We start from the raw sequence: 25,544 nt of genomic DNA, 5'->3' as shown, positions 1-25,544 counted from the left end.
GAGCAGGAATTCAGACTGGTCTCCAAGGATCCCACAGAGAAATCACCCGCAGGGCAGAAGGGCGTCGGCAGCCTTATATCCAGTCCGTAACTCCACTCAGCCAGTCATCATCATTAGGCTCAGGTGCCTGATAATCAGGCTCACTACCTTTCCTTACCAGAAGAGGGAGTTCATCGGGCCTCAGTAGTGAAGGGGAAAATGAACTCACAACAGCAGACAGTATCTTTCCTTTCCTGTCAAGTTAGTTTGGCCCCATCGTTTGCTCAGCCTATTTTTCTGCCTTTGTTTGTGTTTTCATCTTGCTTCACCGTCAATACATGTGGGGGGCTGTCTTTCCTTTGGGGTCTGCTCTGGGGAGTTAGTTTTCCTCTTTTCTTACTTTAGGCTTATTTAGCTCTCCGGTTGTGACGAGGCGTCCAGAACCACCATAGGCACGCTCCACGACTGCTTCTAGTTGTGTGTTAAGATCAGGGCTCTGCAGTCTGCATAGTTACCAACCTCTCTGGTTGTCTGAGACTTAGCGTGTTTTGCTTTTTTCCTCCTCGGTGACCCATCATAACACTTTCCCCCAGACAACAGAGGAGACAGCCTCGACAGTTCTGGACCTGGCGCAAGACAGGTACCCCCCGGTCCGGTCCTTCTTAAAATAGTGCCCTTCTGTGCCTAGTTTTAGAATACTCACCTAGAAATCATAGAGCCCTAAACCAAAAAACCTAGAAATCACATAGGGCGAGGTGACAGAAGGACATACCTCCCAACGTTTTAAGACATGGAGGGATATGTATTGTGTCACTTTATTTTGCCCCATTGAAGCTCCTTAGTGCTCACACCCATTATGGTACCCGTTCCATGGTTCCCATAGAATATGATGCCTCAAAAAAAATGATCCCCACAGAATTATGCTCCCAGACTCTGACACATATGTGATATGGTTCCCACCACACAGTATGATGGACCTTCCACACAGCCCACAACACAGTATAATGGTTAAACAAGGTGGCACCGGAGGGGGTGTGTGGTTGTGGCCGAGTTATTTAAAGGCACAGTTCACAGACAGTCCACTGAGCAAACTTGTACATACATAGATGGGACCAACACAGTTTTTCCCACAGTTTACCTTGTTCTCTCTCCAGCCATGGTAGTCCGGGCAAATTAGAGTCCAAGAAGGCAACTGTTGTCCAACAGGGAATGACTTTTAATGAACATGGATGGAATAGAAAGAGAAGAGTACAACACTGGATTTCCTGATCTCTCCCTGCACTCTCTAAAGCAGCACCCACAGCAGCTGCAGCAGCCGAAGATCTGCAGTAGTCCATGCGCTGAGATCTGGGCATTTAAAGCCCCTTCAGAGGGGCCTCTTCCAGAGTCCTGGGGCCTGTTTAGTGGTCTTTAGTCCTTTTAGTCTTAGGTACCCCTTTTGAGTCCTTTCAAGCTCCTCTGAGTCCTTGGAGACCGGGGCAACAAATCTCTCCCTATCTGGGAGTCTGGCAATGCCCCGGCTGTTACTGCATGTCTGCACTGGGCTAAGGTACCCCAGCTTCTGACAAAAAGCAGGAGCTTCCATCTCCCCTGAGGCTGCAAGTCCAGCACACAAAGTTAACCATCAGCTGTCCCTACATAACTACAGGCAGCAAATTGATGTCATAGATGCTAAGATAATTAAAGGGAACATCCACAATACAAGGCATCACAAGTACAGCACATACATAATACATTAAGAACATATTTATATAAGGTGCACAGGGGGGCAACAATAAGGAGAGGGCACAACTGAGGGGACCTGCCACCTCCTTACAATGGTCCCCTCACTCAGTATGAAGGCGATACCAAAGCACCCCATACAGTGTGATGGTCATCAAAGCCTACAAAAAAAAGCAAAAACCTCATCCTTCCCATAGCAAGGCTTTTTATCCACTGCATCCTCCGGCTTCTATTCTATCGTATCTTATAGTGGACATTGTCGATGCAATGCAGTGATGTCATTGAAGTCCCCTGCGTGGCATCTGCTGCCAGAAGTAGCCGTCTAGAGAAAGTGACACTTTGGACACTGATAAAACCATGTCATAGTTGGTGAGGCCCATGGCCAGGGCTGGATCCAGGTTTTTGTGGGCCTCGGGCGAAAGAGTCTCACTGGGCCCCTTTAACACATACCACAATGCATGATGCACAGATACTGCAGAGAAATATAGGTATAGTACAATGCCAAATAATTCACTTCTGACCTTACATGAGTGATATGTATTGGAAATGTTACAATGGCTCAGAAACCGGCTAACCTTGCAGCTCATAGTGCGTGCTCTGGGGGGATTCAAAAGTCTGCAGTCACAGAATGACAGAGTGTGACTGCAGATTTTTCATTTTAGACTGGACAGTATATTCCTCCATACAGTATTATGAGCACCACATAGTCCTTGTCACGCCGCTCTCACCTGGGGGGGACTCCGTGCCTGACATCACAAATTCCGGTGCCGCGGCAGCTCCGGGGGTCCCGTCGGGTGTGCACGTGCACCTCTCGTACCTAGTCCCATGGCTGCACAATGTTCTTAGTGCGCATGCGTGGTCTCCTCAGCTCTAGCTCCAGTCCTGTTATCTCTTTTGGTCCTGGAGGACCTGACCCAGAAGTCCCAGCGCTCTTGCCTTATGGGAGGTGCCTGATTATTGTGCTTCCTGGCTTGGTTTGTTTGGTCTTTGCTCGGCTGTGTGCTGTACTCGAGTCCTCTGCCTTGTGCTCCGTACTTGTACTCTGCCTTGTGCTCCGCTCCTGTACTCTGTCTTACTGTGCTTCCCAGCACATGCTCCGTACCTGTTCTCTGCTTTGTGTTCCGCTCCTGTACCCTGTCTAGCCATGCTTCCTAGTGAAGGAGCAAGGGCCCCCTGCGAGTGCCCGGGCCGGAACCAAGGGGACCGTCATCTAGGTTCCTTGGGGGTCTGTTTCCGGGGGGCAGAGTTAAGGGACGGACCGCTGGGACTGACAGGTTACTTGGGGGAGGAGCCTATATAAAAGGGGCGGAGGACGCTGGTCAGGGTGAGTCAGCAGAACGGGAGCGAAGAAGCAGGAGACCGTGGGAGCGCCAGGGAGCCAGAACCACGAGTCGTAACCAGAGAGGAGGACCGCGCCAGGAGGGAGGCTCAAGGTGGACTGCAGAGAGACGGCGCCCAGCTGACCGTCAGAACCGCTGCTTCACTCCAGCCCGCGGCCGTTGCCGCCTCACTACAGCCCCCGGCTGCGGCTTGCCCGCTGCTGCCGGCAGCCGCTGCCGCTCCCGATCACGGCTCCGGTTTGTCCATTGCCATCCGTGGCTGCCATCCGCTCCAGTCCGTGGCAAGGGCCTGGGCCCCTAGTGCAGCCGGGGGCCTACCAACCGCCACTCAGCACCGCCACTGTCCGGGGACTGCGGCCTCGTCTCTCCCACTCCCAGGTGGTGTCCCGCTCCCTCTGCTGGGGGACGCTCTGCCAAGGAACTCTTCTAGGGCCTGTTGTGCCCCTGCTTTGCCTGGGCGTCGGAACGCCCGAAGACTATGCCAGATCCTCAGCAGCTGGCCGAAGCACAATCGTCGAGGACGTCAGGACGGATAAGTGACATGATATAACTATGGACCCGTAGTCGGCCATACGGCGGCCCTATAGTGACCGGCCTTTGCCGGAGTAGTTGTGTTCTCCTAAACCAGTGTTTGCTTGTATTGAGTCCCTGCGAGGACAATTTGTTTGGTTGCTTAGAATAGCCCTACCGGTATTAATCTATAAAAGTTATTACCTAAAGTTCAATCCGTCTCCCGTCTCGTCACTGCATCCCGCGTACCTGCCATGACCACACTAGCACATGCTTCGTTCATACACTCTGCTCTGTCGTGCTTCTTGGCACATCCTCTGCATTGTCTTACACTCAGGCGTGCTTCCCAGCACGTGCTCTATCTAGCCCTGTGCTTGAGCGTGCTTCCTTGCACGCGCCCTGCTTTGCCCGCTCCCGGGAGTGCTTGTCAGTGCGCGCCATACGTGCTCCCATGTATTCGCCTTGCACTATCCAGTATCTAGCGCACTCCCGTGTACAAGCCTTGTATTGTCCTGTATTCACCGTACTCCTGTACACTCGCCCTGTATTGTCCTGTACCCTGCGTACTCCTGTGTCCCCGCTTTGCACACCCGTTTCCTGCACACTCCGATTTAATTCCTGCAGACACACTCGCGTGTCTACTGTGAGCTGGCCACCTAGTTCCAGCAGTCATGGTACTTTACCCCCTTGGGCTTGCCCCTGTTGCTCCCTGTATAGGGTGTGGTCCTCACTAGGTCAGCTCACCCTGGGTGGGTTGGTGCCACGACTCAGAGGGTCTGCTCCAGGAATCATCACAGTCCTCCATACAGTATTATGGTCACTACATAGTCCTCCATACACTATTATAGGCACCACATAGTCCTCCATACAGTATAATAGTCCCATATTTTGCTCCATACATGAAAAATAATCACATGCTCACCTCTCCCTATGCCCCCGCTGCTCCTGTCTTCTCAGTCTTCTGACTCTCTGCATTGCTCAGCACAGATGGTGTGCTATAGTGAGTCCATCATCGAGCCCTCTGCGCTGAGACGTGAGAGAGTCAGAAGACGAAGAGACTAAAGCAACGGGCGAGGAGTATTCGAAACAGTAGAAGGGGTTGGGGATGGTGCCAGCGCTGGCAGTAGGTGCCCCAGAGCGTGTTGGTGTCCCTGATGGCGAGTGGGCTGGGTGGCAACACCGTCCCTGAGTTTGGTACGTACCAGATTTTTCCGATGGCCAGTCCGGCCTTGGTTGGTCTGTGAAGAGATTTCTTTTTAGTAATGACATGGCCACGTACTGAGGTTCCTACACCCAGTTACACCTCCGATATTACCTAGAGATTACAGATCTAGTCTCTCCTTTATAGAAAGTGCAGAACACTTCTTGCCTCCATTCTTCTCACATATCTCCACACTAACAGTCCGATATCAGCCGATACTCTTACACGCTGCGGAGGACTGGTTATCGAAGCCGCCGACATCTCGCTACACAACTGGACAGAGCAGGTTATAACAGCCAGAAGGTGACTACTAGTGTCGCACATGGCTGGGTGAGGAGCCCTGTGAGGACACACATCTAGCTCTGGTCCGGTTTAGGAATTTCCTTTTGATCTGGCGCAGATGAGGACTTTCACTTTCGCTTGCTCAGTTTATAGTTACCTTCCTATTTCTAAGAAATGGGAAACTCCCTCAAACTTCCAGAGAAACCTGAAGTATTATATAGCAGGAGGGTGGAGGAGACACGATGTCACCCATCATGCTGCACCCCATAATTATTGCTTCCCTGCTGTCCCTGATCTTCAGGGGAAACAATTATGTTTCATAATCCTGGAATCTGAATATAAAAGTAGCGAGAACCATCCGGACACGTCCGGGATCTGGGATGGTATAACATCTGTAGGCGCCGCTGGAGGTACAAGGGGGCGGACAGCGCTGTAAGTGCTCATGGTAGGACGTATGAAGCCTCTTTCTGAGCGCCGCAGCTCATGCGTCCGGGGTCCCTTATACAGCGCCAGATGTGACCGGGGGATTGTGGGAACTACTGAAAGCCCCCCATGTTGATGGAGCACCCATCCTTTTTTTATTTAAATGTGAAGTCGTTAATAATGGAAAAGAAGGAATCCGTACTGATCGTTGTGGTCTTTGTTTCACTTCATTTTTTTTTTATTTTTTTTTTTGTGCAATTGCATAAAAAATGTCTATGGTGGGAAATAGAAACTCAAAGGGCAAAAACAGAATAATAGAGAAAATCATATTTATCTAATGTCTATTTATAATCCATCTAATATCTTTCAAATTCAAAGAAGCTTTATTGGCAGGAACAAATGCACATTAGTTTTGCCAAAGTAAGTGTGTAGTAGCGAATACGGACTGTAGAAACAATGGATGGGGAAACGTCTATGGTGGGGGCTATGGAAGTGCATGGCATATCATAGCTATTTCTCATATGGCTGCGCTGCTCCCTCCCCCGCGCTCACACGCTGCGCTGCTCCCCCCCTCCCCTGCGCTCACACGCTGGGCTGCTCTCTGCCCCGCGGTCACCTGCTGCTCTGCTCTCTGCCCCGCGGTCACCTGCTTCTCTGCTCCGCGGTCACATGCTGCGCTGCTCTCTGCCCCACAGTCACGCGCTGCGCTGCTCCCCCCCCCCCCCGCGCTCACACGCTGCACTGCTCTCACGCTGGGCTGCTCTTTACCCCGCGGTCACCTGCTTCTCTGCTCTCTGCCCCGCGGTCACATGCTGCTCTGCTCCGCGGTCACATGCTGCGCTGCTCTCTGCCCCACAGTCACACACTGCGCTGCTCCCCCCCGCGCTCACACGCTGCTCTGCTCTCTGCCCCGCGGTCACCTGCTGCTCTGCTCTCTGCTCCGCAGTCACATGCTGCGCTGCTCTCTGCCCCGCAGTCACACGCTGCGCTGCTCCCCCCCCCCGCGCTCACACGCTGCACTGCTCTCACGCTGGGCTGCTCTTTACCCCGCGGTCACCTGCTTCTCTGCTCTCTGCCCCGCGGTCACATGCTGCTCTGCTCCGCGGTCACATGCTGCGCTGCTCTCTGCCCCACAGTCACACGCTGCGCTGCTCCCCCCCCCCCCCGCGCTCACACGCTGCTCTGCTCTCTGCCCCGCGGTCACCTGCTGCTCTGCTCTCTGCTCCGCAGTCACATGCTGCGCTGCTCTCTGCCCCGCAGTCACACGCTGCGCTGCTCCCCCCCCCCGCGCTCACACGCTGCGCTGCTCTCGCGCTGGGCTGCTCTTTACCCCGCGGTCACCTGCTGCTCTGCTCTCTGCCCCGCAGTCACACACTGCTCTGCCCCACGGTCACACGCTGCTCTGCTCTCTGCCCCACGGTCACATGCTGCTCTGCTCTCTGCCCCGCGGTCACCTGCTGATCTGCTCTCTGCCCCGCGGTCACCTGCTGCGCTGCTCTCTGCCCCGCTGCTCTCTGCCCCGCGGTCACCTGCTGCGCTGCTCTCTGCCCCGCGGTCACCTGCTGCTCTGCTCTCTGCCCCGCTGCTCTCTGCTCTCTGCCCCGCGGTCACACGCTGCTCTGCTCTCTTCCCCGCGGTCACACGCTGCGCTGCTCTCTGCCCCGCGGTCACACGCTGCGCTGCTTCCCCCCCCCCCGTGCTCACACGCTTCGCTGCTCTCACGCTGGGCTGCTCTTTACCCCGCGGTCACCTGCTGCTCTGCTCTCTGCCCCGCAGTCACACGCTGCTCTGCCCCGCAGTCACACGCTGCTCTGCTCCACGGTCACACGCTGCTCTGCTCTCTGCCCCACGGTCACATGCTGCGCTGCTCTCTGCCCTGCAGTCACACGCTGCGCTGCTCCCCCCCCCCGCGCTCACACGCTGCGCTGCTCTCACGCTGGGTTGCTCTCTGCCCCGCGGTCACCTGCTGATCTGCTCTCTGCCCCGCGGTCACCTGCTGCGCTGCTCTCTGCCCCGCTGCTCTCTGCCCCGTGGTCACCTGCTGCGCTGCTCTCTGCCCCGTGGTCACCTGCTGCGCTGCTCTCTGCCCCGCTGCTCTCTGCCCCGCGGTCACCTGCTGCTCTGCTCTCTGCCCCGCGGTCACCTGCTGCTCTGCTCTCTGCCCCGCGGTCACCTGCTGCTCTGCTCTCTGCCCCGCGGTCACCTGCTGCTCTGCTCTCTGCCCCGCGGTCACCTGCTGCTCTGCTCTCTGCCCCGCGGTCACCTGCTGCTCTGCTCTCTGCCTCGTGGTCACCTGCTGCTCTGCTCTCTGCCCCGCGGTCACCTGCTGCTCTGCTCTCTGCCCCGCGGTCACCTGCTGCTCTGCTCTCTGCCCCGCGGTCACCTGTTGCTCTGCTCTTTGCCCCGCGCTCACCTGCTGCTCTGCTCTCTGCTTCCCCCCCCCCCCGCGCTCACACGCTGCGCTGCTCTCACGCTGGGTTGCTCTCTGCCCCGCGGTCACCTGCTGCTCTGCTCTCTGCCCCGCGGTCACCTGCTGCTCTGCTCTCTGCCCCGCGGTCACCTGCTGCTCTGCTCTCTGCCCCGCGGTCACCTGCTGCTCTGCTCTCTGCCCCGCGGTCACCTGCTGCGCTGCTCTCTGCCCCGCGGTCACCTGCTGCGCTGCTCTCTGCCCCGCGGTCACCTGCTGCTCTGCTCTCTGCCCCGCGGTCACCTGCTGCTCTGCTCTCTGCCCCGCGGTCACCTGCTGCTCTGCTCTCTGCCCCGCGGTCACCTGCTGCTCTGCTCTCTGCCCCGCGGTCACCTGTTGCTCTGCTCTCTGCCCCGCGGTCACCTGCTGCTCTGCTCTCTGCCCCGCGGTCACCTGCTGCTCTGCTCTCTGCCCCGCGGTCACCTGCTGCGCTGCTCTCTGCCCCGCGGTCACCTGCTGCGCTGTTCTCTGCCCCGCGGTCACCTGCTGCGCTGCTCTCTGCCCCGCGGTCACCTGCTGCGCTGCTCTCTGCCCCGCGGTCACCTGCTGCGCTGCTCTCTGCCCCGCGGTCACCTGCTGCGCTGCTCTCTGCCCCGCGGTCACCTGCTGCGCTGCTCTCTGCCCCGCGGTCACCTGCTGCGCTGCTATCTGCCCCGCGGTCACCTGCTGCTCTGCTCTCTGCCCCGCGGTCACCTGCTGCTCTGCTCTCTGCCCCGCGGTCACCTGCTGCTCTGCTCTCTGCCCCGCGGTCACCTGCTGCGCTGCTCTCTGCCCCGCGGTCACCTGCTGCGCTGCTCTCTGCCCCGCGGTCACCTGCTGCTCTGCTCTCTGCCCCGCGGTCACCTGCTGCGCTGCTCTCTGCCCCGCGGTCACCTGCTGCGCTGCTCTCTGCCCCGCGGTCACCTGCTGCTCTGCTCTCTGCCCCGCGGTCACCTGCTGCGCTGCTCTCTGCCCCGCGGTCACCTGCTGCTCTGCTCTCTGCCCCGCGGTCACCTGCTGCTCTGCTCTCTGCCCCGCGGTCACCTGCTGCTCTGCTCTCTGCCCCGCGGTCACCTGCTGCTCTGCTCTCTGCCCCGCGGTCACCTGCTGCGCTGCTCTCTGCCCCGCGGTCACCTGCTGCGCTGCTCTCTGCCCCGCGGTCACCTGCTGCGCTGCTCTCTGCCCCGCGGTCACCTGCTGCGCTGCTCTCTGCCCCGCGGTCACCTGCTGCTCTGCTCTCTGCCCCGCGGTCACCTGCTGCGCTGCTCTCTGCCCCGCGCTCACCTGCTGCGCTGCTCTCTGCCCCGCGCTCACCTGCTGCGCTGCTCTCTGCCCCGCGGTCACCTGCTGCGCTGCTCTCTGCCCCGCGCTCACCTGCTGCGCTGCTCTCTGCCCCGCGCTCACCTGCTGCGCTGCTCTCTGCCCCGCGCTCACCTGCTGCGCTGCTCTCTGCCCCGCGCTCACCTGCTGCGCTGCTCTCTGCCCCGCGCTCACACGCTACGCTGCTCCCCCCCCGCGCTCACACGCTGCGCTGCTCTCACGCTGATCTGCTCTCTGCCCCGCGGTCACCTGCTGATCTGCTCTCTGCCCCGCGGTCACCTGCTGCGCTGCTCTCTGCCCCGCGGTCACCTGCTGCTCTGCTCTCTGCCCCGCGGTCACCTGCTGCGCTGCTCTCTGCCCCCACACGCTGCTCTGCTCTCTGCCCCGCGGTCACACGCTGCTCTGCTCTCTGCCCCGCGGTCACACGCTGCGCTGCTCTCTGTCCCGTGCTATCCACCACGCTCACATACTGCGCTGCTCTCTCCCCCGTGCTCACGCTGCACTGTTCCTGAAGTGAGTGTCCCTCACTGTTGGGTATTTGGGGCAGTGTAGCAGGAAGTGGGTCTCATCCTCCACGCCTCCAGGTCACAGTGTGGGCACAGTCTGTCCTTTCTGGGCTTGTAGCTCTGTCAGTGCCGGTAGGAGTCGATGGTCGGATCGGTTATGGGGGGCCTGGTTTGGGGGACCAGTACTAGTGAGCCTGGACCACCTACATGTAGGGCGCTATGGTGATGGAAGCTCGGACTGATGTGATGTAGTGACCTCCACAATGACCGCGTCCTCTTCTGCATAGTGAGGTGGAGCCGGAATTGCCCAGCGCTGCCAGACGAGCGCTGATGGGGCTGGGCCGAGGGCCCGGGAGAATTCCTGCTGACTTGCATGTGTTTTCCAGGACTTCGCAAGGCGCACACACACATTTTGGTGCCGGTCTCAGCTGGTGACTTCTCTCCATGTATATTACGTGTATATACAACCGGCCCGGACCACCAGACAGAATGGAAACACGTCCCAGGGTCGGGTAGAGGCCACGTACAGGTAATACACCGGACTGTTTATACCGGCAGGATGGAATAAGATCTGCTCGGTTCAACTTTCACTGGTAAATGTCTTCTATAAATACATTGAAGCTACTGGCAGACGGCAGCGGCCACCACCGGAGCCACCAACAAGCCCAGGGATGACTTATACAGAGGTCGGCTCTGAGCTGTTCCCCAAACACGACCCTCCCGTCCCATCACTGGCTGCCACAGTGTCCACACTTACTACCAACTGTCTGTACTAATCAGATTAGAGACCATAGAATAGAGGATAAAGAAATGGTACAAGTTACATCCTGTGCAGCTGTAGTGCTCATCATCCCCAGCGATACTGCAGAGACCACATCCCATCCATCATTCACATGCCCAAAGCTGCTGCACTGTTCCTCAGATACATCCTGTATTATACTCCAGAGCTGCACTCACTATTCTGCTGGTGCAGTCACTGTGTACATACATTACTGATCCTGAGTTACATCCTGTATTATACTCCAGAGCTGCACTCACTATTCTGCTGGTGCAGTCACTGTGTACATACATTACATGACTGATCCTGAGTTACATCCTTTATTATACTCCAGAGCTGCACTCACTATTCTGCTGGTGCAGTCACTGTGTACATACATTACATTACTGATCCTGAGTTTCCTCCTGTATTATACTGCAGAGCTGCACTCACTATTCTGCTGGTGCAGTCACTGTGTACATACATTACATTACTGATCCTGAGTTACATCCTGTATTATACCCCAGAGCTGCACTCACTATTCTGCTGGTGCAGTCACTGTGTACATACATTACATTACTGATCCTGAGTTACATCCTGTATTATACTCCAGAGCTGCACTCACTATTCTGCTGGTGCAGTCACTGTGTACATACATTACATTACTGATCCTGAGTTTCCTCCTGTATTATACCCCAGAGCTGCACTCACTATTCTGCTGGTGCAGTCACTGTGTACATACATTACATTACTGATCCTGAGTTACATCCTGTATTATACCCCAGAGCTGCACTCACTATTCTGCTGGTGCAGTCACTGTGTACATACATTACATTACTGATCCTGAGTTACATCCTGTATTATACTCCAGAGCTGCACTCACTATTCTGCTGGTGCAGTCACTGTGTACATACATTACATTACTGATCCTGAGTTTCCTCCTGTATTATACCCCAGAGCTGCACTCACTATTCTGCTGGTGCAGTCACTGTGTACATACATTACATTACTGATCCTGAGTTACATCCTGTATTATACTCCTGAGCTGCACTCACTATTCTGTTGGTGCAGTCACTGTGTACATACATTACATTACTGATCCTGAGTTTCCTCCTGTATTATACTCCTGAGCTGCACTCACTATTCTGTTGGTGCAGTCACTGTGTACATACATTACTGATCCTGAGTTTCCTCCTGTATTATACCCCAGAGCTGCACTCACTATTCTGCTGGTGCAGTCACTGTGTACATACATTACATTACTGATCCTGAGTTTCCTCCTGTATTATACTCCTGAGCTGCACTCACTATTCTGTTGGTGCAGTCACTGTGTACATACATTACATTACTGATCCTGAGTTTCCTCCTGTATTATACCCCAGAGCTGCACTCACTATTCTGCTGGTGCAGTCACTGTGTACATACATTACATTACTGATCCTGAGTTACATCCTGTATTATACCCCAGAGCTGCACTCACTATTCTGCTGGTGCAGTCACTGTGTACATACATTACATTACTGATCCTGAGTTTCCTCCTGTATTATACCCCAGAGCTGCACTCACTATTCTGCTTTCCTCTTGTATTACAGTATTTCTGTCTTGTCTGGCTGCAGCCTGTGATCTCCAGCTCTGCTACATTGTACAATTATAAAGGGAAGCAGTTGCAGGAAGTGAGGGAGCCAATGGGCAGAGCGCAGACACAGAGCCGCCTCTATGGTGCTGGCCTTCCTCGGTGTCAGTGTTGTCTCTGATGTTTTCTGTAATTGCTCCAGGAAGGATCAGACACAAGTGAAAGAAGGAAGGAGACTGTGCGGAGAGCTGACAGCGGCGGACGCAGCTACACGTAGGTGCCGGCGTTACATTGCGTGTTCTTCCCCGCACCGGCGGGAGGTTATTACTCCCGTGTGCGCAGCGCCGCGGCCTCTTATAGGGGTCCGGCTTTTCGGTGTTTGCTGTGTGGGGCGCGGTGACCTTGTATAGTTATCGCCGTCCTGGGAGGGAATCTGTCACCAGGTTTTTGCCACCTAATCTGAGCACATAAGACCTTGTAGATGAGATCGCTGTGCCCTGCAGGGCCGGCTCTCCGCTTTACCGTGTTTTCGGGCTGGTATACGCACTCTGCCATAAGATGCACCTCAGGTTTAGACAAGCAGAAAATAGAACAATATATTTTTTCCTATTAAAACTTCCGTGGAAGTGGAGGGGTCAAGATTGGAGGCGAGTGAATATCTTCAGTTCCCCCTTATTCGGTAAGCTATAGAGCTTGCCAAATAAACTACAGCGGGAACCCGGCTACCTGGATCGTGCCAGCTGAGCACCTGATCGCCGCCGCAGCTGCATGTGACGCATGTGCTCTCCATGCATGTGCTGTGTCAGTGACCCAGCCGCAACACATGCAGCTGCGGCGCCGTTCAGCTGCATATAATGCACATATAGCAGAGCTGTGTGTAATATATATACACTGTGTATGTATGTGGATAGATATTATACACACAGCTGTGCTACATGTGCATATAGACATATACAGCTCTGCTACATGTGCATACAGTATATACATGCACATACAGATATATACAGCTCTACTACATGTCCATACAGATGCACATACCGCTCTACTAGGTGAACATATAGACATATACAGGTCTGCCATGTGCACATATAGACACACACAGCTCTACTACCTGCACACAGCCCTGGTACGTACACATATGGACACACAGCTCTGCTGCATGCTCACACTGACATGCACAGCTCTGCTACCCTATGCTCTCCTATGCACATATACACATGTATGCACATCCTGCAGTTCCTGATCAGGACCTGTATGGAGGCTGTAGCAGCAGAGCATTTGAAGGACCTTCTACTTGATTATCTCCAGCACTATTGAAATCATGTGATCAGTCACATGACCTGAAAGGTCCTGGAATTACTGGTGCAGAAGGTCCTGCCGCTACGCAGCTTCTGTTCCGTGCCTGCAGCTTCCCCTCCTGCTCTCCACAGATCACATAGATCAGTGTCAGACTCAAGGAGAGAGCAGCTCTGTGATTGGGAAGGACACAGTGTCATTATTCTCCATCACGGGAAGCTGCCTGTGGACTATAAGATGCCACCGCTTTTTAACAATAGTTTTTGTTGTTAAAAAATGCGTTTTATAGTCCGAGAAATACTGTAATTTGAGGTTATTCATATACTAACTGTAGTAAGGATTAAAGAGAACCCGTGAGCTGGATTTTGCTGAGTAAACTACAGGCATTGTCAGGTTGGTAAACTGATTAAAATGATACTTGGGGTAAAGAAATCTGTCTTGTGGTTCTTGTGTAATCTGTGTTAGATGTTTTCAGTTAATGAGATGCCCATGCTCCGGGGCAGGACTGTAGGCAGAGACTTATCTTCCTGCTCTAGGCCAGAGAAACCAAGACGAGACCTGCAGCAGAGCATTTGAAGGACCTTCCACTTGATTAACTCTAGCAGTATTCAAGTCATGTGATCACTGAGCACAGTCATGGGGAACAGAAAAGGGCCTTCTCCTAACTGTTCCCGCCAAAGTGGAGGCTACAATTGTGTGCAATGTCCACAATGTCTTGGGCCGAAGCATTAAGACTTCCCTTCACTGAGACTGAGAGGTCAAGGCCGAGCCCTGATATCAAGCCCCTAGCAACAGTCATGGTGTATCGTCCTCCTTGAATCACCAAACCCTGACTCATCCATCAGACGCAGATAGAGAAGTGCGATCCCTCACTGCACAGAACACGTCTCCTCCAGAGTCCAGTGGTGGAGGCTTAACACCACTCCATCCGATGCTCTGCATTGTGCTTGGTGGTGTACGGCTATATCCAGCTGCTATGCCATGAAGCTCCCTGTGGGGGTGGAGTGCTTGTGCTGATGTTATACATCTGATATTTCGAGCAGTCTGTGATTAAGGAGAAGATTCTATAATCCTTATATATTAGTAAATGCCACAAAATCATGTCCTTAACATATCGGTTAAACTGAAGATAAATTGGACAACCCCTTTAAGCATACGCAGACTAAAATAGGAGGACTTCTTTTTGAATCCATTACCCTCCAGTGGGGAGAATTGGAAGAACAACAACACCCCATCTCCACCAGGTAGACACAAATTGCCTCATATTAGAAGGAATCGGTAGTGTTACTGCTCTTACAGTAAAGAATCCTGAACAATCATACACTGTGTAAATGTGTTATCCTAATCCCACCTTCGTGGCATCACTCTACATTTAATTTCTTTTACTATTTCCAACTTCTCCAAATCCCGCTGTGTAATAAAATGTTCTTTTACTTTAGAGAATGCTGAAAGCAGTTTTTATGAAGACCGTCCCAGAAAGCGCAACAATCCCACCCAAGGGAGGAGACTAGAATAAGTGCGATAGAATGAGCCCATTAGAACAGTCTCACTGATGAATTCTTATCAGGGGCAGTCTCAAGAGCGCAGGGATATTACAATCTATTGTTTATAGCAAGGGGCCTAGGCAACCTTGGCAGTCTGAGAGTGGCCAGCTTTCTAGTATGTGCTTAGAAGCTCTATGCTTTAGAGCAGGAGTGGGGAACCATTTTGTCCGGCCCACGAGCAAAATCCTGGGGACCGCAGTGCTTAGGCCGACAGTCGGCCCTTTAACCCCTTTCCTACATTGGACGTACTATTCCGTCCATGTGACCTGGGACCTAAGTCCCAAGGACGGAATAGTACGTCTAGCGCGATCAGCTGCGCTCACGGAGGGAGCGCAGCTGATAGCGGCCGGGTGTCAGCTGATTATCACAGCTGACACCCGGCACAATGTGTCAGGGGCAGTCTCTGCCCCGACACGTTAACCCCTGGCACACCGCGATCAAACATGATCGCAGTGTACCAGGGGTTAAAGGAAGCATCGGCAGGGAGGGGACTCCCTCCGTGCTTCCCTGAGCCCCCCACAGCAGCGCGATGTGCAGCGCCGCTGCAGGGGACTCCTTCCCTACAGGCCCCCGGATCCAATATGGTGACGGGGACCTTCGGGGGCCTGCAGGGAGCTGGCTTCCTCACTGCCCGCAGAGTGCAGGCATGAGGAAGCCTGCAGCAGTGCCAGTGACAGATTGCTGATCGGTCACAGGACAGTGATGTCCCCCCTGGGACATTATAATAAAGTTAAAAAAAAAAAAATATTCCCTAATAAATTCATTTTTTGAAAATTAAAAAACCAAAAGTACACATATTTGGTATCACCGCGTCCGTAATGATCCACCCTATAAAACTGTCCCATTAGTTAACCCCTTACAAAATAAAAATAAAAAACAAAGCAAAAAATAATGATTTATTATCATTCCGCCGAACAAAAAGTGCAATAACGCGCGATCAAAAAGACGCATATAAATATCCATGGTACCGCTGAAAACGTCATCTTGTCCCTCAAAAAACGAGCCACCACACAGCATCATCAGCGAAAAAATAAAGTTATAGCTCGCAGAATAAAGCGATGCAAAAATAATTATTTTTTATATAAAATTGTTTTCATTGCATAAAACCGACAAAACATAAAACGACCTAAATGAGGTATCGCTGTAACCGTACTGACCCGAAGAATAAAACCGCTTTATCAATTTTACCGCACGCGGAACGGTGTGAACGCACCCCCCCCAAAAAGAAATTCATGAAACGCTGGTTTTTATTCATTCTGCGTCCCAAAAATCGGAATAAAAAGCGATAAAAAAATGTCACATGCCCGAAAATGGTACCAAAAAAAACGTCAACTCGTCCCGCAAAAAATAAGACCTCACATGACTCGGTGGGTCAAAATACGGAAAAATTATAGCTCTCAATATGTGGTGATGCAAAAACTATTTTTACAATAAAAAGCGTCTTTTAGCGTGTGACAGCCGCCAAACATAAAAACCGCCATAAATAGTAAATCAAACCCCCCGTTATCACCCCCTTAGTTAGGGAAAAATAATTTTTTTTTAATTTATTTCCATTTTCCTATTAGGGCTAGGGTTAGGGGTGTGTTGGGGTTAGGGTTGGAGTTAGAATTGGGGGGTTTCCACTGTTTTGGTACATCAGGGGATTTCCAAACGCGACATGGCGTCGGATCTCAATTCCAGCCAAAAAAGTTAAATGGCGCTGCTTCCCTTCTGAGCTCTGCCATGCGCCCAAATAGTGGTTTACCCCCACATATGGGGTATCAGCGTACTCAGGACAAATTGCACAATAACTTTTAGGGTCCTGTTACCCTGGGGAAAATAAAATTTGGGGGTGAAAAGATCATTTTTGTGGAAAAAATGATTTTTTTAATTGTACTGCTGTACGTTATAAACTTCTGTGAAGCCCTTGGGGGTTCAAAGTGCTCACCACACATCTAGATAAGTTCCTTGGGGGGTCTAGTTTCCAAAATTAGGTCACTTGTAGGGGGTTTCCACTGTTTAGGTACATCAGGGACTTTCCAAACGTGACATGGCGTCCAATCTGAATTCCAGCCAATTTTGCAGTGAAAGTCAAACGGTGCTCCTTCCCTTCCAAGCTCTGCCATGCGCCCAAACAGTGGTTCCCCCCCACATATCAGGTATCAGCGTACTCAGAACCAATTGCACAATAACTTTTGCAGTCCAATTTCTCCTGTCACCCTTAAAATAAAAAAATTGTACCTAAAGTATTTTTTTTGTGAAAGAAAGTTAAATGTTCATTTTTTTTTTTTTAAACATTGAAAAAATTCCTGTGAAGCACCTGAAGGGTTAATAATCTTCTTGAATGTGGTTTTGAGCACCTTGAGGGGTGCAGTTTTTAGAATGGTGTCACTTTTGGGAATTTTCTATCATATAGACCCCTCAAATTGGCTTCAAATGTGATGTGGTCCTAAAAATAAAATAGTGTTGCAAAAATGAGAAATCGCTGGTCAACTTTTAACCCTTATAACTTCCTAACAAAAAAAAAATTTGGTTCTCAAATTTTGCTGATGTAAAGTAAACATGTGGGAAATGTTAGTTATCAAGTTTTTTGAGTGTCGTATCTCTGTGATTTAAGAGCATAAAAATTCAAAGTTGGAAAATTGCGAAATTTTCAAAATTTTTGCCAAATTTCCATTTTTTTCACAAATGCAAGATATTTGAATGAAATTTTACCACAAACATGAAGTACAATATGTCACGAGAAAACGATGTCAGAATCACCGGGATCCATGGAAGCGTTCCAGAGTTATGACCTCATAAAGGGACAGTGGTCAGAATTGTAAAAATTGGCCCGCGAGTTAACGTGCAAACCACCCTTGGTGGTGAAGGGGTTAATTACTCCTAACACTGCGTGTGCGCGCGTGCAGAACTCACTGCTAAACACTGCAGCACATGCATTGAAGGCTTGCATCTGGACATGTCCAGCATCACAATGTCATATCTGCGTGCTCTAATCCCATCAACAACGGCAGCCATAGTCTGTGATGTTTTATGCCCCAAGCCCCTCCTGTAATTTGTATGTCCGAACACTTCCTGTGATGTATGTGCCCCAGCGTCTCCTGTGATGTATGTGCCCCGGTGTCTCCTTTGATGTATTTGCCCCGGCATCTCCTTTGTACAGTATATGTCCCAGCATCTGTTATGTATATGCTCCAGCATTTCTTGTGAGGAATATGCTTTGAGCCCCTCCTGCGATGCTTATATCCCCAGCATCTCCTGTAATGAATATGCTCAGGCCCTCCTGTGATGTATATGCTCTTGTCGGGGTAGCTATTTAGGGGGGGCTAAATTAACCCTTCACGGTTGAGCCAGTGATGTCCAAATTATTCCACAGTGTGTTGCTAGCAACTCAAATGACCACACAAAGACGGGGGTCTCTGTACGGGAGGATCGAGACAGATCACCAGTCACCTTTATTTTAGTCACTTCTTTGAGAACTTTGCATAATTAAGCAAAAGATTATAAACCACCAATGGCATCATGGTAACACTTCCCTTTATAAGCCAATAATATTGCAAGAAAACCGGAAACTACATATATGTCCATATCCAAAAGTAGTATAATGGCATATTCTTCAGAATTCTATACCCCCGCCTCCCTTATCTTGCACCTGATGGGAACAGTCTGGTTTCATGACAGCCTGAACTGTTTTCATCCGAATTACAAAAATTTATCTTACAGCAACAAAAATGGGGAAACGAAACATCAGCTTTCATTTTAGTTTTAACCCTTCACACTCTCAATCTTTCCTCCGATGTATATATACCAAGCCCCCACTGTGATGTATATGCCCCCAGCATGTCCGGGGATGCAAATGCCCCTGCGTCTCCCGCAATGCATATGCCCCGGCATCTCCTGTGAAATGTAAATATAGTAGCCTGTGTCTCCTATGTGATGTATATAGAACAGTCTTGGTGACTCCTATGTGGTGTATATATAACAGTCTTGGTGTCTCCTATGTGATGTACAGGGTGGGCGATTTAATGGATACACCTAAATAAAATGGGAATGGTTGGTGATATCAACTTTCTGTTTGTGGCACATTAGTATATGGGAGGGGGGAAACTTTTCAAGATGGGTGGTGACCATGGCAGCCATTTTGAAGTTGGCCATTTTGGATCCAACTTTATTTTTTTCAATGGGAAGAGGGTCATGTGACTCATCATACTTATTGAGAATTTCACAAGAAAAACAATTGTGTGCATGGTTTTAACGTAACTTTATTCTTTCATGAGTTATTTACAAGTTTCTGACCACTTATAAAATGTGTTCGAAGTGCTGCCCATTGTGTTGGATTGCCAATGCAACCCTCTTCTCCCACTCTTGATACACTGATGGCAACACCACAGAAGATAGATATATAGAAGATATATACCCTGTTTCCCCGAAAATAAGACACCGTCTTATATTAATTTTTGCTCCGAAAGTTGCACCATGTCTTTTTTTCGGGGGGGGGGGGGGGGTGTCTTATTTTCGGGGGGGGTGTCTTATTTTCATGAGAAACATTCCAGCGCGCTCTACCCTTACATAAGGAACGTTCTGTAGCGTAAAACCAGTAGTCAGACATATAGACCGTTCAGCAGAAAAGCAGACAACAAATCAAAGTAACACACTACGGTACGGTACTGTAATTGCCTGACTCCCACACAGGGCCACAAAACATAAGGGCTCTAAAATTGCTCCCACACACTTTCTGGACACTGCACCGCTACTGTAAGAATCACCCACAGCAGTTCCTTTACCGTAGCAGCCCCATCATCATTTTACAGCCCCAAATATTCCCATCATCCCATTGCAGCCCTCATCATCCCTTTACAGTCCCCAATACAGCAACCCCATCATTCCATTACAGCCCCCATCATTCTACAGTACAGTATTGCAGCCTCCCATCATCCCACAGTATCCCACTGCAGCCTCCCATTATCACAGTATCCCACTGCAGCCTCCCATTATCACAGTATCCCACTGCAGCCTCCCATTATCACAGTATCCCACTGCAGCCTCCCATGTGTGTACCGTACACACACACACACACACACACACACACACACACACACACACACACACACACCCATACACAGACACACACACACTTTCACTTTCTTACTGGTTTCCTCCGCGGTGCTGCTTTCAGTGTTTTGGTGGTGCAGGAGCCCTGGGCCAAACAGAGCCCAGAAACAATCAGAGGCTATGGATGACGTCAGCTGGCCCATGTTTCCTACGCTGTGATTGGCGCAGGGCTCATGGGCGGAGATCGGCACACAGCTCCGAGGCTGTGATTAACTCCTGCAAACAGCGCGGCTGAAGTGGCGGGCACCCGACAGCGGGAGCGAGACACCTGCATGCCCCATGCACAGAACAAGGTATGCCTTACTTTCGGGGGGCCGCCCTATTTACGAGGAAACGGTAGAACAGTCTTGGTGTCTCCTATGTGATGTGTCTATAGCAGTCTTGGTGTCTCCTATGTGATGTATATACTTCAGACCTTCCACTGCTTGATTTCTAGGAATGTTAGGCCTGTTTCACACTTCCGTTTTTGTGTCCGCCAAACGGATCCGTTTCCGTTTTTTTGACGGAAACTGATGCAAACGGATCCGTTTTTAAAAAACCGGATCCGTTTTTTTGACGGATCCGCGGTAACCACTAATGGAAGTCTATGGGACAAAAAAACGGATCCTGCAAAAAAAATGGCGGATCCGTTTTTTTACGGAAACCAACGGATTTTGACGGATTTGAAAAAACGGAAGTGTGAAACAGGCCTTACATGAGCAGTGGTGAATGTCCTCCTGAGAGGAGACCTGCAGTATAATATATGTGTTCAGAACTTACATCTGCGAGTTATTTTCAAAATTGATCGCGAAGAGTTGCCTCCGCTCCAGTCCAATTTCAAATCTAGAAAAGCTGTTATGAGTAGTAATATCATCGATATCCTTTAACATTGTCGCACCAAAGATAAGCCACTCCAGCTGTCACAATGGGGGCAAGTTAATTAAATGTTTGACCAAATATAATTAATTTCAAGTTGATATTGGTGTACGGCTCCCGAGTGATGGCATAAATACCCAAATGGCCCCTAGCGAAAAAAAGGTTCCTCACCCGTGTTTTAGAGGATGAAAGCTCTAGACTCGGAATATGGCTGTATCACTCGATCTGACCAGCTCCAGATCCACTGATCAGAGGCAAAGCTCCCTCTACTTACAGCACAGTACGGCAGTGCGGACGAGCAGCGAGACCATTCCGATCGCTGCGCTCAATGTAAATATTCAGGAGCGCATCGCTCCACAGGAAAGGAGTGGTCCGATACAAATAACCCTTTAACTCGTCCTAAAATCAGCAATAAAAAGTGCAACACAGAAGCTGAAGATCAGCTGTGCAACATTTTTACCGATAAAACTCGAACCTGTGATAGTCTATAGGGCCATTGACATGTCCATGAATTTTGATCAGAATAAAAAGGCAGCCATATTTCCCAACACAGATCAGAAAATGAATGCACTTAGAGGATGTGGCTGTCCCTGGATAAAGGTGAAGGCAGCACAGGTGCAAAATGCTGATGAAACCAACCACTTGCACACCTACCAATTCATGGAGGGGGGTAGTTGCTTAGTATTAGAAATGCACATGCATAAGGCGCCATTACACATGTGCACACAGTCTCGCTTATAGCCTCTTAGTGACAACCATACTATTAGATCAGATGGCTGCTCAGCACTATGTGAGTGCGCCCCACAGGAACAGGCACCCTAGTTTACAAGACCAACATTGATAGGCTTGGCTGCATCCTGCATAAAAATAAGTGTAGTAAAATATATACAATATAATATGCAAGAGGTATTGGTCACTATTTTAGCCAAACTGCATAAGCTCACAACCCACATCAAGGGTTCTCTGTTGTGAATTTGCTTTCTGGTCTCCCGCTGGTTATTACTGAAGGTAGTGGAGCTGGTCAGATTGACAAATCACTGTTAAATATCAGTACCCGTTACCCCTGATTTCTGATTTATTTTCCAGAGTTAAAAGTGCCTGTTGGTTTACCAAGCTTGACCTCAGGGGGGGCGTGTAATCTTGTTCGCATCAAGCATGGGGATGAATGAAAGACAGCGTTTAATACTCCGGAGGGACATTTTGAGTACCTGGTGATGCCTTTTGGGCTCACTAATGCCCCTTCTGTCTTCCAATCTTTTATGAACAATATTTTCCAGGACTTTGTGGATAAGTTTTTGATCATTTATCTGGATGATATTTTGATCTTTTCCAGTGATTGGGATTCTCATGTGGAACATGTCCAGACTGTGTTCCGGATTTTGAGGGAAAATTCCCTGTATGTTAAGGGATCTAAGTGCCTCTTTGGTGTACAGAGGATTTCATTTTTGGGATTCAGTTTGTCCCCCGTCTGCTATTGAAAAGGACCCAGCTAAGATACAGGCCATTTATGATTGGGTTCAGCCCACTTCTTTGAAGGCTCTCCAGAAGTTTTTGGGTTTTGCTAATTTCTACCGTAAATTTATAAGTACTTTTTCTGGTATTGTTAAACCACTGAGTGATCTGACCAAGAAGGGCGCTGATGTGGTGAATTGGTCTCCGGAGGCAGTCTCGGCATTTCAGGAGTTTAAGCGGAGATTCACTTCTGCTCCGGTTCTACAGAAACCTGGTGTCTCACTCCCATTTCAGGTGGAGGTAGATGCTCTTGAGATTGGTGCAGAAGCCGTTTTGTCCCAAAAAGATCCGGTGACTTCTAAGATGAATCCCTGTGCCTTCTTTTCTCCCCATCTGAATGTAACTATGACGTGGGGAATCGGGAATTGTTGGCCATGAAATGGGCATTTGAAGAGTGGAGACATTGGTTGGAGGGAGCTAGACATCAATTTGTGGTCCTCACCGATCACAAGAATCTAACTTATCTGGAGTCGGCCAAACGCTTGAATCCTAAACAGGCTAGATGGGCCTTGTTTATCACGCGTTTTAATTTTGTGGTCTCGTTTCTTCCGGGCACTAAGAATGTTAAGGCAGATGCCCTTTCTAAGAGTTTCTTTGCGGATTCTCTTAATGTGACCGAGCCTACTACCATTCTAAATGAGGGTGTAATTCTTTCCGCCATCTCGCCCAATTTGAGACGTGCCCTGGAGGAATTTCAGGAGGACAAACCTGAACGTTGCCCTATGGGAAAATTGTATGTCCCTGACCAGTGGAGGAAGAGCGTAATTTCTGAAATTCATTGCTCTGCGTTGGCTGGTCATCCAGGTATTTTTGGTACCAGAGATTTGGTGAGTCGGTCTTTTTGGTGGCCTGCCTTATCTCGTGATGTCAGGAATTTTGTGCAGTCCTGTGGAACTTGTTCTCGGTCCAAGCCCAGTTCTCGTTCTAGTGGGTTGTTGATGCCCCTGCCGGTGCCCAGGAGGCCATGGACCCATATCTCAATGGATTTTATTTCCGATCTTCCTGTCTCTCAGAGAATGACTGTTATCTGGGTGATTTGCGATAGATTTTCTAAGATGATCCATCTTGTACCACTCCCAAAGTTGCCATCTTCTTCTGAGTTGGTGCCCTTGTTTTTACAACAGGTGGTTCGGTTGCACGGGATTCCTGAGAACATTGTGTTGGACAGAGGAGTCCAGTTTGTTTCCAGATTTTGGAGAGCCTTTTGTTCCAAACTGGGAATTCAGTTATTTCTCCTCTGCATTTCATCCTCAGACCAATGGGCAGACTGAGAGAACAAACCAGACTTTGGAGTCCTATTTGAGATGTTTTATATCTGCTGATCAGGATGATTGGGTCTCATTTTTTCCCTTGGCCGAATTCGCGCTAAACAATAGAGTTAGTTCTGCCACTTTGATGTCGCCCTTTTTCTGTAACTTTGGGTTTCATCCTCGATTTTCTTCGGGGCAGCTGGAATCTTTGACCTGCCCAAGTGTGGACTCTGTGGTAGAGAGAATGCAGCAGATTTGGGACCAAATAGTGGATAAGTTGTCCCACTCTCAGGAAAAACCCAACGGTTTTCCAACCGGCATAGAACCATTGGTCCCCGGTTTAAAGTGGGTGATATGGTTTGGTTGTCTTCAAAGAATATTCCTATGAAGGTTGCGTCTCCAAAATTCAAGCCAAGATTCATTGGACCTTATAAGATTTTGGAGATCCTTAATCCTGTTTCTTTCCAATTGGCTCTTCCCGTTACGTTTAAGATTCATAACGTGTTTCATAAATCTTTGTTGAAGAGATTTGTAGAGCCAGTAGTTCCTATGACGGCGCCTCCTGACCCTGTATTGGTTAAAGGCAATTTGGAATATGAGGTAGAGAAAATATTGGATTCTCGTTTGGTTAGACGGAGACTCCAGTACTTGGTCAAATGGAAGGGTTATGGCCAGGAGGATAATTCTTGGGTCTCTGCTTCTGACATTCATGCCGAAAGATTGGTTCGTGCTTTTCACCGGGCCCATCCTGATCGGCCTGGTGGCGTGGATGAGGGTTCGGTGACCCCTCCTCAAAGGGGGGGTACTGTTGTGAATTCGCTTTCTGGTCTAGCCTCTGGTGATTACTGAAGGTAGTGGAGCTGGTCAGATTGACAGAGGGGTTGCGAGTTCTCTTTCTGGGCTCCCTCTAGTGGTTACTGGAGGTAATGGAGCTGATCTGATTAACAGAGGCTTGCCACCTGATAATGAGGACAACTATTGGAGATCTGGGGTTTCAGATTGGGATTTAAGACAGCCGACTCCCTCTATCCCTGCTGGTGATTTTCTTCCTGCCTCCTGAGGTCTGATGTTTCCAGCTCTTTCCCTGCATGTTCAGCTAAGTGTTCATTTGCTATTCTGTTTGCATTTTATCTGGTTTTGTCTATCTCAGTTTTATGCGGCTCAGCCAGCTCCGGCTGGGGCTGTGCTGAATCACCGTCCATATGTTACTGCTTGTGCCAGATTGTTTTTGTCCCCTGCTAGATTGGCCTCTTTTTGCTTTGCTTTCGGAATATACCAGAGTGCTGATATAGTGGGCGAAGTCATGCGACTTCAGTGTTTTTTGCATCAGACGTCTTGGACTTTTTGCAGTGTTTTTTGCGTGATTGCAGACAGCGTCTTTCCTTTCCTGTCCTGTCTAGTCAGTGTGGGCCCCATCATTTGCTCAGTCTATTTTCCTGCCTGCATTTGTGTTTTCATCTTGTCTCACCGACAATATATGTTTGGGGGCTATCTATTCCTTTGGGGTCTGCTCTGGGGCAGTTTAGATTTCCCCTTTCTTGCTTTAGGCTTAGTTAGCTCTCCGGCTGTGCCGATGCGTCTAGGATCATCGTAGGTACGCTCCACGGCTACTGCTAGTTGTGTGGATAGGATCAGGGGTCTGCAGTCTGCTTACTTACCAACCTCTCTGGTTTTCTGTGGCTTAGCTTGGGCCTGCTCTCCTCCTCGGTGACCCAATCATAACAGTACTCATTATCTTGTCAAATGCACAAGATGTGAAAAATTCCATTATGTCAAATGGACTGAACAAATCCACCTGGCAAAGCTGTGAAGGCTGCAGTCTATCAAGATTTGCTGATGAACTGCAATGGTCACGAGACATAAACAAACTGGAACTTTTCAACAGTGTGTCTGGAGGTGGAAGAATGAAGCATTTGCTGAAAAGAACACCCTGCCTA

At 50.3% G+C, this 25,544-nt stretch overlaps 1 protein-coding gene across 4 annotated transcripts in view; it reads left to right on the top strand.

Annotated features, from left to right (window-relative positions):
- LOC141098757 (uncharacterized) overlaps positions 1 to 25,544 on the top strand; it is a 113,735-nt gene that overhangs the window by 67,009 nt on the left and 21,182 nt on the right. For 2 of the 4 annotated variants that reach the window (XM_073586736.1, XM_073586732.1), the window contains exon 1: positions 12,186 to 12,332. The exons of 1 other annotated variant lie outside the window; for it this stretch is intronic. The gene's annotated coding sequence lies outside the window, so the exon portion shown is untranslated. Of the gene's footprint in view, positions 1 to 10,238; positions 10,259 to 12,185; positions 12,333 to 25,544 lie in introns of those variants that run through there. One more of the 4 variants, XM_073586735.1, reaches the window with a different exon arrangement.

The sequence above is a fragment of the Dendrobates tinctorius genome, unplaced genomic scaffold (genome assembly GCF_039654945.1).
Source record: "Dendrobates tinctorius isolate UK_male_01 unplaced genomic scaffold, ASM3965494v1 ptg000095l, whole genome shotgun sequence".
Lineage (NCBI taxonomy): Eukaryota > Metazoa > Chordata > Amphibia > Anura > Dendrobatidae > Dendrobates > Dendrobates tinctorius.
Note: the sequence above shows the minus strand (reverse complement) of the source record. Positions and strands in the feature narration are given on the sequence as shown.